The 16,195-nt window shown below is 41.8% G+C and overlaps 1 protein-coding gene across 7 annotated transcripts in view; it reads left to right on the forward strand.

Moving 5' to 3' along the window:
• The first annotated feature begins 723 nt into the window (after positions 1-723).
• Positions 724-16,195, forward strand: part of Marchf7 (membrane associated ring-CH-type finger 7) — a 43,231-nt gene continuing 27,759 nt past the window's right edge. For all 7 annotated transcript variants that reach the window (XR_003734636.2, XR_005091323.1, XM_037204816.1 and 4 more), the window contains exon 1: positions 724-901. The gene's annotated coding sequence lies outside the window, so the exon portion shown is untranslated. The remainder of the gene's footprint in view (positions 902-16,195) is intronic.

Consider the following 16,195-nt stretch of genomic DNA (forward strand, 5'->3'; position numbering starts at 1 on the left):
TCCTTCTCAATAAGTGAATGTTTTGCTGCAAAACCTGTAGCTGCGCTCTCAAAGCTTAATAGCATAATTTTAAAATAGACGTGACCGTAAAAAAAAAAAAAAGAAAGAAAAAGAAAAAGAAAAACAACACCCCGACCTTTAAAACTTATTTACTCCAAGGAAACTACGAGAAGGGTGTACGCATCCATCAGAAGAAGGCTGGAGGTGGAGGGAGAGCTGTCAAATCCTACAAGGTGGGCAGGGACGCGCCAGGGAGGCTCGAGGGGGAGGTGGGAGAAGGAGGCAGTGTTTGACTCGATTCAGTAAACAGTCACTGCGCCACTTGCCAAGCGCCGAGAAACAAAAATCCACCCACGCCACCAGCCGGGCGGGACCCGGAGCGGCGGGCCTGCAAGGGGCCCGCGGCCGGGCACGGGAGCCAGGCGGGCGCCGTGGGTCCCTCACTCTCCGGGCGGCGACCAGCCCGCCCGGCCTCCCGCGCCGCTCCCGGCGCCCGCACGCCCGCACGTCGCCGACCAGCCGCGGCCGCTTACCGTGGCGCCTGGCAGCTTCCCCCGAGGCGGCCCTCAACGGCTGCCGCAGTCAGAGCACCACCCCGCGGCGGGGCACGTCTAGCCCGCCCGCAGCTTTCCCGGCTCCCCCGCAACGCGGCCACTCTCGCGAGAAGCGGCCCGAGAGCGCGCCGGGGCGGGGAGGGCGGGGGAGGGCGGGGGAGGAGGAAGGGCGGGGCTGCCAACGGCGGCGGCCAGTTCTGCGCCGCATCCGGAGGGGCGGCCGCCATTGTGCTTCGTCGCCGACTTCTCCGCCTGGAGCCCGAGACCGAGCACACCACCTCAGGAAGGAGGCGGCGGTGTGGCTGCGGCGAGCCCGACGCTCCCTGTGGTGTGCCAGCTGGACGAGGGTAAAGAGCGGCGGCGGCGGCGGCGGTGGGGGTGGGGGAGGGGAGCCCTGGAGTGCGCACCTCCCCCCCCACCCTGGACCCCGGGAGCGGGGAGCGGGGAGGGCGGACGGTGCGTGGCCCTCGGGGACCCGGGCGGCGGGAGGACGGGATCGGCCTTGAGCAACCCCTCCTGGAAGGCCGGTCAGGTTCCCAGCCCCTGGGAGTCGGCGATGGTAGGTAGGCCTCTGCGTGGCCCCGCACCGTGAGTGGCGTGACGCCGGCGTGAGTAGCAAAAAAAAAAAAAAAAAAAAAAAAAAAAAGGTGGCTCTTGAGATTCAAACCGGGGCGAGAGGTGTCAGTGACCCGACGCTAGCTAGACACGGCAAGGTGTGAGTAGCAAAAGGCTCCCTCATCTTGAAGAAACTGCGTCGTGAAGACGAAGAGCACACACACACACCATATCGAAACCACTACAATGAACACTGCTTCCTTCCCACAAAAGTAGATGTTAGTATATTGGGGGGAGCGGCGGCGCGGGGGTGGGGTGGTGGTGGTCCGTGGAGGTAATAAACACATCGTCAAGACCAGTGTGAAAACAATTTAATGAGAGCCTGTCTCGGTTCACGCACCATTGTGTAGCTTTTAGATACTTTGTTTTAACATTTCCTTATCTCTTATTCCTTTCTGCTCCTTTTGTATCCAGAGTGGAAGATAAATAATGAAGATAAGCATAGCGATACATTTCTGATTTACAAATCAAACAGTAGTAGATTTGTATTCAGTGTATTTTCTATAGTAGATTCTGTGTATTTTCACAAGAGAACCGGAAATGGGGTCAGTGTTTTCTTTACAGCTCCAGTAAGTGTGAAGCCGCAGCGTGATGGTGAGGCTGTAGCAATGGAATCAGAGGCTCTGGTCATGACCAGGACCATAGTTATTTAACCTCTTCAGATCTCCTAGTTGAGATGAGGCTCCCCACTCCTTGAGATGCGTTTTTTTTTTTTTTAATAACATGAGCTAGTGTGTCAAACAGTCAACAGACACTTCAGGGCATAATACTTGGAGTGTGAGTTTTTAATGACTATAAACAAATGAAATTTACCACAGGTTTAGTAAACCCAAGTATTCTGATCAGAAAAAAACTTAAAATTGGACTTTGTGAGTTGTATCCACATCGCTTCATGTATATGTGAGTTTGTTTTGTGTAGAAGGGGTCCTACCTTGTATTTTATGCTGGCATTGAACTCCTAATGCTACCCAGACTGTCCTCTAACTTAAGGTACTCTTGCCTAAGCCACCAGATCCAGCAGCACTACACAGCTCTAGTTTTACCCTAAATGTTTGGTACACCACCCCCCTTATGCCTATAGACTTTTTTCTTTATTCTTTTTATACAGTTTCATATATGTATATATTGGAATTTAGTACCCCACCCCATTACCTTATGTTATTTTCAGTTTCATAGGATCAGATGTCTTGGGCATACTAAGCATTTACTCTCTGACTTAGCTGTAACCCCAAACCTAGGTCAGATGTCTGGAATAAGGAGGATTGTTTTCCTACATAACTACATTTTTTCTTCTCTATTCTACATTGAAGGACAATCCACTTGGGCATGAGTCATCCATAGCATTTATGTAGACAACCAACGTTTGTATCATATGATAAGTAGTCAGTTTCATATTCGTCTCTCACGCTTCTTCCATCTGTTATAAAGAGTTGTCTGCATTTTAATATACCTTAAGGTGATCTTAGTGTGGAAAATTATCAAGTAGTATAAGCACTGTTTGGTTACTAGAGTTTCCCTTTGCAACAATGAGCTTGACGCAACCTCCCTTCTACAACTCAGAGTTAGTCATCAGACCGATCTGTAAACAACTGCTGTTAGTACCTTCCTGTAAATCTATACATGAATACTGTGGGGGGGGGGCATCAGTGGTGTGGTCGGGCTTGGGAAGACTTAAAGGGAGAAATGCTTACGCTAAGCTGACGGTGGCTAGGACCTGCTTGTGGAGATGTGGTTTAGGAGGTGACAGTTGGCTTCCCACGGCTGAGAGGTAAAATGAAGGAAGGTTAGAGCTTGCCATGGAAGACTTTCTGTGATATATTAGAAAGTTTAGTGCCCCGTGCTGTGTGATGGAGAACTGTTGTATCCAAATAAAATTGATCCTTAAGGCAGTAAGAAATTTGGAAATACTTAAAATTGCGTCAAGCCATATTTTTAAGTAACAAATTAAGTAATAAGTAATGAGCTATTAAATCAATAATGGGCCAAATTAGATGACAACTTAAAATGAACAAGTTCCTACTGAAGTAGTCACCGAAGGAGAATTATTTCATTTGTCTTTGTTTGTTTATTTGTTAAACTTGTATCATTAGTAAAGTTGCTGGGAGTGAATCCAAAAGGACTGAGCAGAAATGATAAAATTGCTCTTATAATTTAAGAGTTGACTGAGATTTGATGTTTGTGTGTCTGATTGTAATTTTTAATTTTCCGCACTGACATGAACTTATTGTGGTCCAAGCTGGTTTTACCTGTTCTCAAATATGTTTTCTCTGACGACTGGTTAGACAAGATAAGTTTGAATGTCTGCTTTTAAGATCACCTAATCCTCTGCACCCATTTTTTCCAACAGCTGTAAAAGAGGATAGGCTTGTAAAAGCTGGTAATACTGTATTTCTGACTGCACAAGAACTCTAAAATGGGTGACTGGAGAGTGAATTGTGACACCTAAACTGCCTTCTCTTCAGAGAGAATAGGTTATATCTTTAAGTGCTGGAGACTGATAGTGGTACAGTTGGATAGTTTCTGCTGCTGCTGCTGCTGCTGCTAAAGAAAACCTTTAAAATATTAAGAATACCTTAAGTATGTGTTAGCTAAGTATCAAGAGAGAACTTTTTTGTGAAAGGCCCTAGAAGTTTTGTGTGTCAAAGGACTTCCCTCTTGGCACAGTTAGCTTCCTTGCCCCTTGGTGGTGTTGGTTGATCCTTGGATCTTGCCTTTCCAAGTGATCTCTTATGGGATGATGTTTCAGGATAGCATCCAGGGAATGAAATGGAAGGCCTCAGGACTTTTTCAAACCATACAGTATGACTTGCAAGGCACATCTACATTCAAGGCATAGAAAAGTAAAAGTTGGCTGTGTCCTGTCCAGACCAACCACATGGCACTGCCAAGATATGTTCGTACTAGGGTATGGGAGAAATTTGTAGCCGTATTTTATGATTTGCCAAAGATTTAAGAATACACATTATTGGCTGGGCAGTGGTGGCACACGCATTTAATCCCAGCACTCAGGAGGCAGAGGCAGAGCCAGGCAGATCTCTTGTGAGTTTGAGGCCAGCCTGGTCTCCAAAGTGAGTTCCAGGAAAGGCGCAAAGCTACACAGAGAAACCCCGTCTTGAAAAACCAAACAAACCAAACAACAAAAAAAAATTCAATAGGAAATTTAAGTCCTACATACATGGTGGTCTAAGCTTTTGTGACTCTGACTTCATCTTATTGTTTATAATCACAGCACTTTTTGATACTTGCTTTGTGTGTAAATGCAAAGGCTATAAACAGCTATTTATGTTTTGCGTGTGTTGTGTATGTATGTGGATCAGTATCTGGTTTAGTGTCTTCCTCTATCACCCTCCACCTTTTTTTTTTTTTTTTTTTTTTTTTAAGTTTTTTTTAGTTTTTCAAGACAGGGTTTCTTTGTATAATCTTGGCTGTCCTGCATTTCTCTCTCTCTCTGGAGACCAGGCTGGTCTCGAACTCACAGAGATCCTCCTGGCTCTGCCTCTGCCTCCTGAGTGCTGGGATTAAAGGCGTGCGCCACCACCGCCCAGCTTCTACCTTATTTTTTGAGATAAGGTCTTTACAGTCTAAATGAACTGCAATTCACTGATCTTGAGCTGTGAGCCTCTGGGATCTTCTTGTCTTTTGTTTCACAGCACAGATGTGCATTACCATACCCTGCTTTGTATGTGGGTGCTACAGATCTAAACTCAGGCCTTCTTTCTTGAGCAGAACATGTTTTACTCACTGAGCAAATTCCCCTTCCCTTTAGTTTTTTACATAGGGTTGCTAGCCCAACCTGGCCTTAAATATATGAGGATGACCTTGACTTTGTGTTACTCATGCCTCTGCTAGATGCTGAGATTATAAACGGGATTGTAGGAAGCCTCAGCCACACCCAGTTTTATGTATTTCTGCATGCTAGGCAAGTATTCTGCCACCCGAGCTGTATCCCCAGCCCTCACCTCCCAATTCAGCAGTCTTCACAGCCAATAGGCTGATACTTTTTAAAATTTATTTTATGTGTATGTGTGTATAGGAGAGCAACAAGGTCAAAGGGGGCATCAGATCCTCTGGAACTGGAGTTAGTACAGATTGTGAGCTGCCATGTTGGTGCTGGGAACCAAACCCAGTCCTCTGTCAAGAGCAGTAAGCAGTCTCGTTGCAGAGCCGTCTCGAGCCCCAAGTGATACTCTTAGTTCAAAGATACCATTAAGGTAACTACACTGGTAGAAGTGTCTTTGCAGAGAATGGCTTATATATAAACCTGAGTGATTCTTAAAGATTTTATTTTATGATAAATACAAATTTCAAATAATAAAAAAGCCAATAGACTTTCTAACTTTGGAGGTATTGTTTCATAACAGCTAGTGTTTGTTCAGTGTGTGCTATGTCACCAAATCTCACACTTGAAAGTAGTATCATCACCATTTTGTAGGTAAAAGACTTATTAAGCATTAGAGATTAGAGACTCATACCACGTGTAGAGATTGCAAAGCTTACATTTTACCATTTTTCTACAAATTGTTTGAAGTTGGCTTGTGCTAAACATTAGGTGTCACCGGGCGGTGGTGGTGCACACCTTTAATCCCAGCAGGTGGATCTCTGAGTTCGAGGCCAGCCTGGTCTACAGAGCGAGATCCAGGACAGGAACCAAACTACACAGAGAAACCCTGTCTTGAAAAACCAAAACCAAACAAACAAACAAAAAAACCCCAAAAAACTTCAGTGTCTTGTTTTGGAAAGAAAGTGGTTAAGTGAATTTGACTAGTAAGTGTGTTAATACATTTGTATTAACAAATGTATTAAAATACAGGAAAAGACTTAGGTATAGGAAACAACATTGGTTCATATGGATAGGTTGGGTCTTTTTTGTTACTCTAGTAGTGTGGATTTGTTTACTGTGTTACTATATGACTTGACATACCTGAAAGGAACTATTATTAGATTAATGGGACATAGTGATCTGCAGTATTGTGGTAGGAGAGGAAGCAGAATCAAAACTTGGGGCCAGGCTTAGTGTGACACAGCTTGTAATTCCAACTATGAAGGCCGAGGTAGGAAGATCACTGGGGCAATTTAGTGTAATCTGTCTCAAAAACCGGTAATAGCAAAAGAGTTTTTCTTTTTTGGAGACAGTCTTACTGCATAGCTCTGGCTGGCAGGGAGCTAACTATGTAGACCAGTTTAACCTTGAACTCAGAAGTCAGCCAGCCTCTGTCTCTTGAGTGCTGGAATTCAAGATGTGTGCCACCTGTGCTTTATTGGAGAAATTATTTTGGCCACTCCACGTAGGTAAAAGGATATTTATTTAATGGCGTAACTCACAAATTAAGTAATGGATAGGTCGCAGGGTCTGGGGAAGGTGTAACGCAGTCCAGGGGTGTTCTCCGGAGCTCTGCATAGTCCACCTTCACCGTTCAGCGTCCTGGCACCGAGGGAGCGCACAGAGAGAGCGCTGGCCCATCCAGCTCTTGGGTCCCCAGGCGCCTCCCCTCGCGTGACAGTTGCCAGAGTCTCAATGGGGGTTGGAACTTCCAGATCCAAGCTGGAATGGCTACCCACTACAGTGCTTGACTAAAATTTTTCTTAAAATTACAGTTTAAGGTGATATCTCAGTGATATAGTGCTTGCCTGGCATGAGTGAGGCCCCAATTTTAGTCTCAGTACTGCAAAAAAGAAAGGAAAACAGCTGCTTCTGGGTTGTATGGTTACTTCTCTGCTTTGTAACTTCACGGCTTTTCGAGTTTTACACTGACAGGCAACTTGTGGTACAGGTCAAATAAAATTGACCTCATAAGCAGGTAACATAGAATTTACTTTAACTTAGAAAAAAAATTGTGTGTGTGTGTGTGTGTATCTGTGTATGTGTGTGTGTATGTGTTTGCAGAGGCCAGAAGAGGTTGCTGCGTTCCTTGGAGCTGGAGTTAAGGCATTTGTGAACTGGCCCCCGTTGATGTTAGTTTTTGAATTTCAGTCCTCAAGCAGCCATCTGCCTATCTTCTGTTTTGGTTTTTGATAGCATGCTAGCCTGGAACTCATAATCTTCCTGCCTCCTCGGCCTGAGTGCTGGGATTGTAGGCATGCATTATCATTCAAGGCTTCAATTGTACTCCAGATTTTACTATTAAAGATATATTGGAAGCTAATAACATCCTCTGGACTTTTAAATCACTTCATACTTCTCTCTTTCCTTATTTTTGTTTGTTTGTTTGTTTGTTTTGAGACAGGGTCTCTCTGGAACTAACTATGTAAGCTAGGCTGGCTTCGAATTTAGAGGGTCTGTCTCTGCCTCCTGAGTACGGGGATTTAAGGTGTGCACCATGACATCTGGCTATTTTTTATTCATTTAAAAATTGCATTTTATTTATTTTGTGTGCTGTATGTGAGCACATGTAGAAGTCAGATAACTTTCGAAAGTCAGATTTCTCTTCTACCAGGTGGTTTCTGGGGATCAAACTCAAGATCATGAGGTTTGGCAGTAGGTCCTTTTAACCCAGAGAGCCATTTCCTAGGTGCTGCCACAGCTTCCTCCTCCTATTCTATGTATTGGGTATGTCTGGATATTTGTTTGTGTACATTGTCGATTGCCTGTGTAAGCCAGAAGGGGTATTAATCTTTGGAGTTAGAGTTTTAGACAGTTGTGAGCCACCCAATATGGATGCTGGGAAGCAAATTTGGATCTGCTACAAGAAGTGTACACACTTAACTAGAGTACCTTGTCTCTGCCCCCATTCCTTGAATCGTCTTACTTGTACTTTTCTTTCTCCCTGCTCTCAATGTCAAGAAAGAAAAGCATTAAGCTTCATTTAGTTGATTAGTATTCTGTCTGAATAATTACTTCCTTCTCCTTCTGGTTATTAGATCATTTGTTTTCTTCTTTGGAAGTATGTATCAACTCTGCCTTCTGTTCATTTCATTTCTTCTTGTTGGGGCATCACTCAACATTGTCTTGGAGCCAGATTCTCTTCCTGTATCTTAACTGGTTGCTTAGCCAGCTTGTGGGGGAGGGGATTTTTTTTTTTTTTTTTTAACTGAGCTTGTTTCAAAATCTTGAGTAGCTCCTAAACTTTATAGCATTGACTTGCTCAAGTGGAGCTTGGGCTTCCACAAAGGCTGTGAAACTAACTTTGAAGTTCCTTTAGTATTACAAAAAGTGCAGAAGTTACAAGTGACCTAGTAATACTAAACAGATAAAAGTTTTGTTGGAATACTAATTATTTCATTTCTGAAAGCTCCAGAAAAGCACTGGAGGGAGAGACACACACCTGAGCAGAGGACGCCAGTGCTTTTACTACTTAGAGTAGTCTGCTTTCTGCATTTCCTACTTTCAGAACTCTTCCTGGCTCCTAGGCTGCTTTGAATTGCACCCTTTGTAATGTTTTTTGGCTTTCATTCTTAAAAAAGCCTTAATATATTTGTGCCTTTTTTTCCCTACCTTGAGTCATCAAAAAAATCATTCCAAATACCTATAAAGTTGTCTTTGTTGTTTGTGTTTTTGTTTTTTTGGGGGGAGACTTGTCACTTTGGTGTTTCCATAACATGTCCAGGTTATTTTCTTTTTCTCTTCTTAAACTTTTATTTTGTGTTTATTTAAGGGGACATCTAGTGGGAGCTAGGTCTTTCCTTTGACCATGTGGGTTCTGGGGATTGAACAGTCTTCTTGCTGGCCCACATTTTGAGGGCTTTGTAATCATTATTTTCAGCCTTCTATGTAGGTGTGGTATTAATTATCTTAGTTTGTACTTGTGTGCTCTATTTTTGCCAGGGTGTAAGTGTAATGGATAGCATTGGTTTAATTGTAGTTGAGTCTAAACTGTAATACTGCTTATTTGCCGAAAACCACTCTAGTAGTAGATTGCCACTGCTTTGGCCTTAGAGGCCTAGAAGGCTGTGTGGTTTCTTTTCACTATTACTGTGTTAACTATTACTGTGAATTTTTGTTTTGTTTTACATTTTATTTTGTGAGTGTGGTACAAGTGAGCCACAGACTGAAGGTCAGGATAGCTTGTGGGAATTAGTTCCCTCTGTTGGACCATGTGGGTCCAACAGGTCAAACTCAAATATTAGACTTGGAGGCATGCCTGTGCCATCTTGTTGGCCCTAACCTCAGTTTTGGTTTGTTGGTTTGTTTGTTTGTTTGTTTGTTTGTTTTTGAAAGTCCTATGCTGCAGAGGATCTCAAAGGCTTTTTGTACCTTTCTCAGCAGTAGACTACTTTTGCATTTTATTAACTGAAACAAAATGCTATCTGGAAAAGCATTTTTTCATCTTACTGGTGCTTCTATCTTTGGTGGGCTCTCTGTGTCCGATTTCTCTTTGAAAGGTGAGAATTCTTCAGTGTTTCTATGCTTCTTCCTGTCTTCTGTCCATTCTGGAGTCTAGAGTGCAGTCAGATTTTGTGTAAGCCTCTGTCCTTTGTGCCAGCTGATCTCTGCCTTCAGTTGGCCAAAGGGCTTAGCTGAGTGGGTTTCATAGCCCTTCCTCAAGGTCTACAGACCTTTCTGTGGTATATCAATCAGTACAGAGTCTTTGCAGAAACTGTTTCCTAGCCTTCCCTTAACAACAGCCTTACTTCCACTCTCTTTGGAAGAGTGTGGAAGTTGGCTAGGGTTTTTGAGATTCTCCTCTTTTGTGTAGGTAGGCGCTCTGATCATGTGATCATGCTACCAAGTTAAAAACCTCTCATAAACTTTGGTGATTTACAGTAGGCCTATATTCTTTTAGTGATGAGACTTGTATTTAACAGGCAACTTGATTAAACTTGATAGGTGGCACTTAACATCAGAGGGAGACTTAATTTTCAGATTTTAACAACTGCTGATGACAGATTTCTTTAGGCTTTTACATGGACTAAAAGAAAACTTAAAGATTATTTGTGTGGAATAGATGTGAATACAGTTAATGCTGTTTATGAGTGTATGCGTGAGTGTGTGTGTGTGTGTGTGTGTGTGTGTCTGTGTCTGTGTCTGTGTCTGTGTCTGTGTCTGTGTCTGTAAAGACCCTTTGGGTTGTGTATAACAGACCACAAAAAGGTGTGAACTAATTACAGACAGCTCTGAAGGGCTTCCTAGGATTCTCAGATGAATGAAATTATCTACAGCAAGAGGAAGTTAACCTTTTTTAATAGCTACAGCAAGCTACTGATTTGTAAGAAAATACCAATATGGGAATTGGTGTACATATCTCTTGGTGCATTTATCAATCACTATTAAAATGGCTTTATATCTTACAATAAATAAAATTTTATTTAGTTATTTATTTTTAGTTTTTGAGACAGGGTCTCTCTATGTAGCCCTGGCTGTCTAGAAACTTCCTGTGTAGACCAGACTGCCTCAGATTTACAGAGATCTTCCTGCCTCTTCCTCTCTAATGCTGGAATTGAAGGTGCACACCACCACACCAACCTAAAATAAATTTTCAAAAATCTGAAAAAAAATGCTCTAAAGTGAGGCTACAGTAAAAATACAGATGATGCAGTAAGTAGTAATAATTACAGAGAGTCTTTACCCAGAGACTTCATCTTGGGAGTTGAGAGGTAAGTAAAATGACAACCTCAAACACTTACTAAGATTGTAATGGCTTTGTGGCTCATTATGTTCTTTGTGCATTCAGAGCAATTTGTAGAGTTGAGAAAATGCAGTCCCTTGTACCTGTCAGTGCTTGCTTGTTCTTGAGGGCCATGAGCACAGAAGACTTCCCATGACTGGGGATTTCCTGAGAGCCTCAAAGTACAGTTCAGTGTGATGAAAGGATTGTATGTAGATTGAGTGCACTGTGTCCTACCTGTTATTCTTGCTTATGCCTTTCCTTTTCTCTTACAGAACTTGACAGTTGTTTATATAGTTTGTTATCACCAGACTACAGCTTCTTGATATAGAGAGCGTTTTCTGCTCAACTTAACCATTCCCTTATTTAAAATTAATTTGCTCAGCACATAGTAAACATTCCATAAAAATCTGTTAGTTAAATGGGCTTTAAAAAAAATTCCTTCTAAATCTTTGGTAGACATTTTTCAAGGACTACATTTTATTTCTTACTATTTTTTGTGCTTTTGACCTACAACTTATGCAACTAAATTACATAAGTCTTCATATAACACATTGTCAAAATTCAATCAGTTTATGTAGCGGCGTTGCCAAAAATAGTTTCACACGGTATCAAATTCTATCTCTCAGAGGACTCTTTCTGCCTCTCTGCCTCCTCTCCAGAGGTGTGTTCTGAACAGACATTCTACTAAGTTACTTTCTAAAAGAAAGAGCTAGGTATGATAGTCAAAGTAAATTATGAGAGGCATAATTATGCATTGTGCTTTTTAAAAAAAATGAGTCGTAGACTTGTATCTTTTAATGAATGTTGTCTTCCAGTTCAAAATCCTTATCACATATACAGTCCTTTGTTTAATATTTTTGTGGCCACCTTATAAAGTAACACATCTTCTTGTTAAAATACTCTAGGATTTTACTTCTTGGTGCTGAAGAGTCATTGATCAACTTTTGAATGTTTTTGTTCATGAATATTTTTTCCTCGTAATACATGTCTTTAAATTTCCAATGTAAAATTTCACTTCTTTCTAATGAACAGTTTTGTATGGACTTACCAAATATGTATATAGATGAGAAAAAGCAGGTGGTAGGAAGATTTCTGAGTTAGGTGACCATATCTTTTACTATCTAACATCTGCAATTTTAAAAAACATATGCATTGTTGTTAATTATCCTGGGAATAGGTATGCTGTTACGAGCCTTTTATCCCAGCACTAATGAAGCAGAAGCAGGCAGATCTCTGTGAATTCAAGGCCAGCTGGTCTACATAATTAGTTCCAGGAGAGCCAGAGCTAATATAGAGTGACCCTTGTTTCCAGACAAACTTATCCTGGCATGGTAATCCTAAATTAGGATTTTGCAGATTATAAACTTAGACTTTCCTAGGTAAGTCATGAAGTATAGATAGCCTACTTAGAAGAAAATCAATCAGTTTGTCCTACCCTTTACCCCATTCTGGTCCTATGTGCCAGTTTGTGGTTGTTTGTTTGTTTGTTTGTTTTGCTGTTTATTTGTTTGTCCTAGGATTTGTTTACCTTCATATTCCTAAAAGGTTTGTTTATACTGTTACTTCAGGATGTTTTTCATGCAATTCTTTTTGGTTATCATTGTCCATTTCTCTTAAATTCCTGCACTTTATAGCATAATAAAATTGAGTAGTCTGTTTATACTATTCTGACTAAATATTAGCAGTCATTCAAATAGAAGCATACCTCCTTTCCCAGATTATAATAATTGCCTTTTAAAAATATTTTAAATTAATTTATTTTGTGAATGTGTTAGTGTGCGTATATGGAGGTCAGGGCAACTTGAGAGAGTCAGGTCTCTACCATGTGATCTTCTCTACCAGAGATCAAACTCAAGATAGTCAGGTTTGGCATAAGGTGTCTTTAACCACCAAGCCATATCAATGGCCCCACAAAAATAACAGAAGATCTTTTGGGCCGGTCAATGGTGGTGCATCCCAGCACTCGGAAGGTAGAGGCAGGTGGATCTCTGTGAATTGGGGGTTATCCTGGTTTACAGAGCTAGTTCCAAGACAGCTAGGGCTACACACAGCCCTGTCTCCAAAAATAGGGGGGGCGGGGCGTGGGCTGGTTAGAATTTCTGTTAGAGGTGGGTAACTGTTGGCACTGAGTGCCTCTTGTATACCTGACAGTGAGACCACGGGCCCCAATAACTGCTTCTTGTCAAAACAAAATAGCCTCAGTCCTTAGAGTATTGGAAACAAATCAGTAAACCACTTTTTTTTTTTTTTTTTTTTCCGAGACAGGGTTTCTCTGTGTAGCTTTGCGCCTTTCCTGGAACTCACTTGGTAGACCAGGCTGGCCTCGAACTCACAGAGATCCGCCTGCCTCTGCCTCCCGAGTGCTGGGATTAAAGGCGTGCGCCACCATCGCCTGGCTAGTACTGCTTTGTTAGATATGTATAATAGTGATAGATACTTGTTGAAGTTGAATTTGTACCTATACTGTTTTCCTGTGTCTCACCCGGTCCACAGCCGCTCAGACTCAAGTAAAAACACAGAGGCTTATATTAATTAAAACTGCTTGGCCATTTGCTCAGGCTAACTACTAACTACCTCTTACACTTAAACTCAGCCCATTTCTGTTGACCTATATGTCCCCACATGTTCAGTGGCTTTACCTGTATGCCATTACATGCTGCTCCCTGGACAGCAAGCTGGCGTCTCCTGACTCAGCCTTCCTCTTCGCAGAATTCTCATCTGCTTATCCTGCCTATACTTCTGCCTGGCTACTGGCCAGTCAGCATTTTATCAACCAGTCAGAGCAACACATATTCACAGCATACAGAACATCTCACAGCAATATGGTGGTGGGGTTTTCCCTTTGGTAGTACTGAGATAGGCCCTCAGTCCTTTTGTTCTTTGATTGGTTATGCATGTCCTTAAATGTCTTGTTCTTCACAGTCATGGATTAGAATTCATAGTTGTATACATGCTTTTCAGTACTTTGGGCCTTGTTTAATAGTTGAATGTTGCCAAATTTCTCTGGTTACTGTCCCTTTGTATGGGTCCACTTCCCTACTGTGGTAGATGGTAGGATCTTCCCTTTATTTCTATGTTTCTGAAATTTCACACTGAAATGGTTGTGGCTTGAATTACAAAATGTCCTCTGTAGGCTCATGTGTTAGAACATTTGGTCCCCAGCTAGAGCTGTGTTGAAAGGCTGTGGAACCAATAGGAAGTGAATCCTTGCTTGAGGCAGTGAGTCACTTGGAGTGAGCCCTATGGTTTCGTAGGTTAACCTCACTTCCCTTTTCTGTCTGCTTGCTTCATCTGCTGTGCCTTTCCCATTATGGTGCACTGTATCCCTTAAACTGTAAGTCAGAAGAGTGTCTTCATTCCTCCTCTCTCTAGTTGCTTCTTGTCAGTGGCTTTTGTTTTATTTTTTTCATCACAGCAATGAGAAAAGCAATATAATGGTTAAATGGTGTTGCTTATAATGTTGATCTTACTCTCTGGGATCTTGCTTGCTTCCTTTCATTGTGGAGGTTGGTGTTTTTCAGTTGTAGAAAGGTATTCCTTGACAGTTTTCTTCTCTCTTATCACCACAAATGATAATCTTTTGAACAATTCTTCTCATGTTACATTTTTTTAATTATTTATTTTTAATGTGCATTGGTGTTTTGTTTTGCCTGTGGAAGGGTGTTTGGTCTCCTGAAACTGTAGCTAAGGACAGTTGTGAGCTGCCATGTGAGTGCTGGGAATTGAACCTTGGTCCTGTGCAAGAGCAGCCTGCTCTTAACCTCTGATCCATCTGTCCTGTTGCTTATGTTACATTTTTTACCTTTTCTGCTTCCTGGGAGGTTTCCTTTGTTGTTCAACTTTCTACATCCCACCTTGGAGCGCTAGTATGTTGTTGGTTGTTATTTTCCTCTTCTTGCTTTTTGCTCTTTTGCCTCCCCCATGGAGGCTTATTTTTAATTATAAATGCCAGGCCTTAGCTTGTCTTGTTTCTTACCAGCTTTTCTTAAATTATCCTGTCTACCTTTTGCCTCTGGCCTTTTTCCTTTTCTTAATTTCTGTATATCTTACTTTCCTCTTTACTCTGTGTCTTGCTGAGTGTCTGGCCCCTAGCATCCTCCTCTCCTTGTTTTCTTGCTCTGTCTTCTTTTCCTCCCAGATTTCTCCTTCTATTTATTCTTTCTGCCTGCCAGCCACGCCTATCCTTTCTCCTGCTTTGCTATTGGCCATTCAGCGCTTTACTAGACCATCAGGTGTTTTAGACAAGCACAGTAACACAGCTTCACAGAGTTAAACAAACGCAACATGAAAGAATGCAGCACATCTTTACATCATTAAACAAATGTTCTAGAGCATAAACGAATTTAACGCATCTTAAAATCATATTCTACAACATTCCTTCAGTCTTTATGCTTTGTCCCTTCCAATGTTCCTCATTTTTAAGTATATTTCATTGAAAATCTCCACAACTCTTAAAATACTGGTTGTATATTCTCAAACATCTTATTTTGATACCTTTGAGGATGATAATCAAACCTTTTCTCCCCAGTTTCTTTCCTGTAAGTTCCTTTTATTGTCATTATTGTTTTATTTTTTTTTTTTGTTTTTTATATACTATCAATTCATTGAGTAATTAGGCTTGATGTTTGTTACTAGGAAAAATTTGTTACTAGGAAAAAGCAGGTTAGATACTTTTGATAACTAGTGGCCTTGGGTGTAGAGCAGTTAGGTTGATTTTTGTCTGCTTGCTTTCCCTCCTTCCTTCCTTCCTTCCTTCCTTCCTTCCTTCCTTCCTTCCCTCCCTCCCTCCCTCCCTCCCTCCCTCCCTCCCTCCCTCGTTTCCCTTGTTTCCCTGTGCTGGTGATCAAACCAGGGCCTCATGCATGTATTCGTGCCGGGCAAAGCATTCTTACATTGAGCTACACATGGTTGCCCTGTTATTTTGAGAATATGCCAACTTTAGAAATCTTACCTCTGATTTTTGTTTGTTTGTTTCTGTTTAAAAGCTTTTTAGGTCTGTTTTATGTGTGTGAGTATTTTGCCATTATGTATATATGTGCACCATGTGTGTGCCTGCAGATGGTCATATGGGTACTGGGAACAGAACCCAGATCCTCTGCAAGAACAGCCAGCCCTCTTAACTGCTAAGCCTTCTCTCCTGTCCTGAGCTCTTGTGTTTTTTTAGTGATTTAAGAATAGAAAATTGCCTTTAATCCCAGCACTCGGGAGGCAGAGCCAGGCGGATCTCGGGGTGAGTTCGAGGCCAGCCTGGGCTACCAAGTGAGCTCCAGGAAAGGCGCAAAGCTACACAGAGAAACCCTGTCTCAAAAAACCAAAAAAAAAAAAAAAAAAAAAAAAAAAAAAAGAATAGAAAATTGTAAATCTCCTGACAACATCAGTGAAACGGGACCATAAAAGAGACTTTGGGTCTCAATAGCATATATATAGATTTTAAAAAATTCCTTATACTGATCTCTTTGCGAAAATGATTATGATGGTAAT

This window comes from Peromyscus leucopus, chromosome 4 (genome assembly GCF_004664715.2).
Source record: "Peromyscus leucopus breed LL Stock chromosome 4, UCI_PerLeu_2.1, whole genome shotgun sequence".
NCBI lineage: Eukaryota > Metazoa > Chordata > Mammalia > Rodentia > Cricetidae > Peromyscus > Peromyscus leucopus.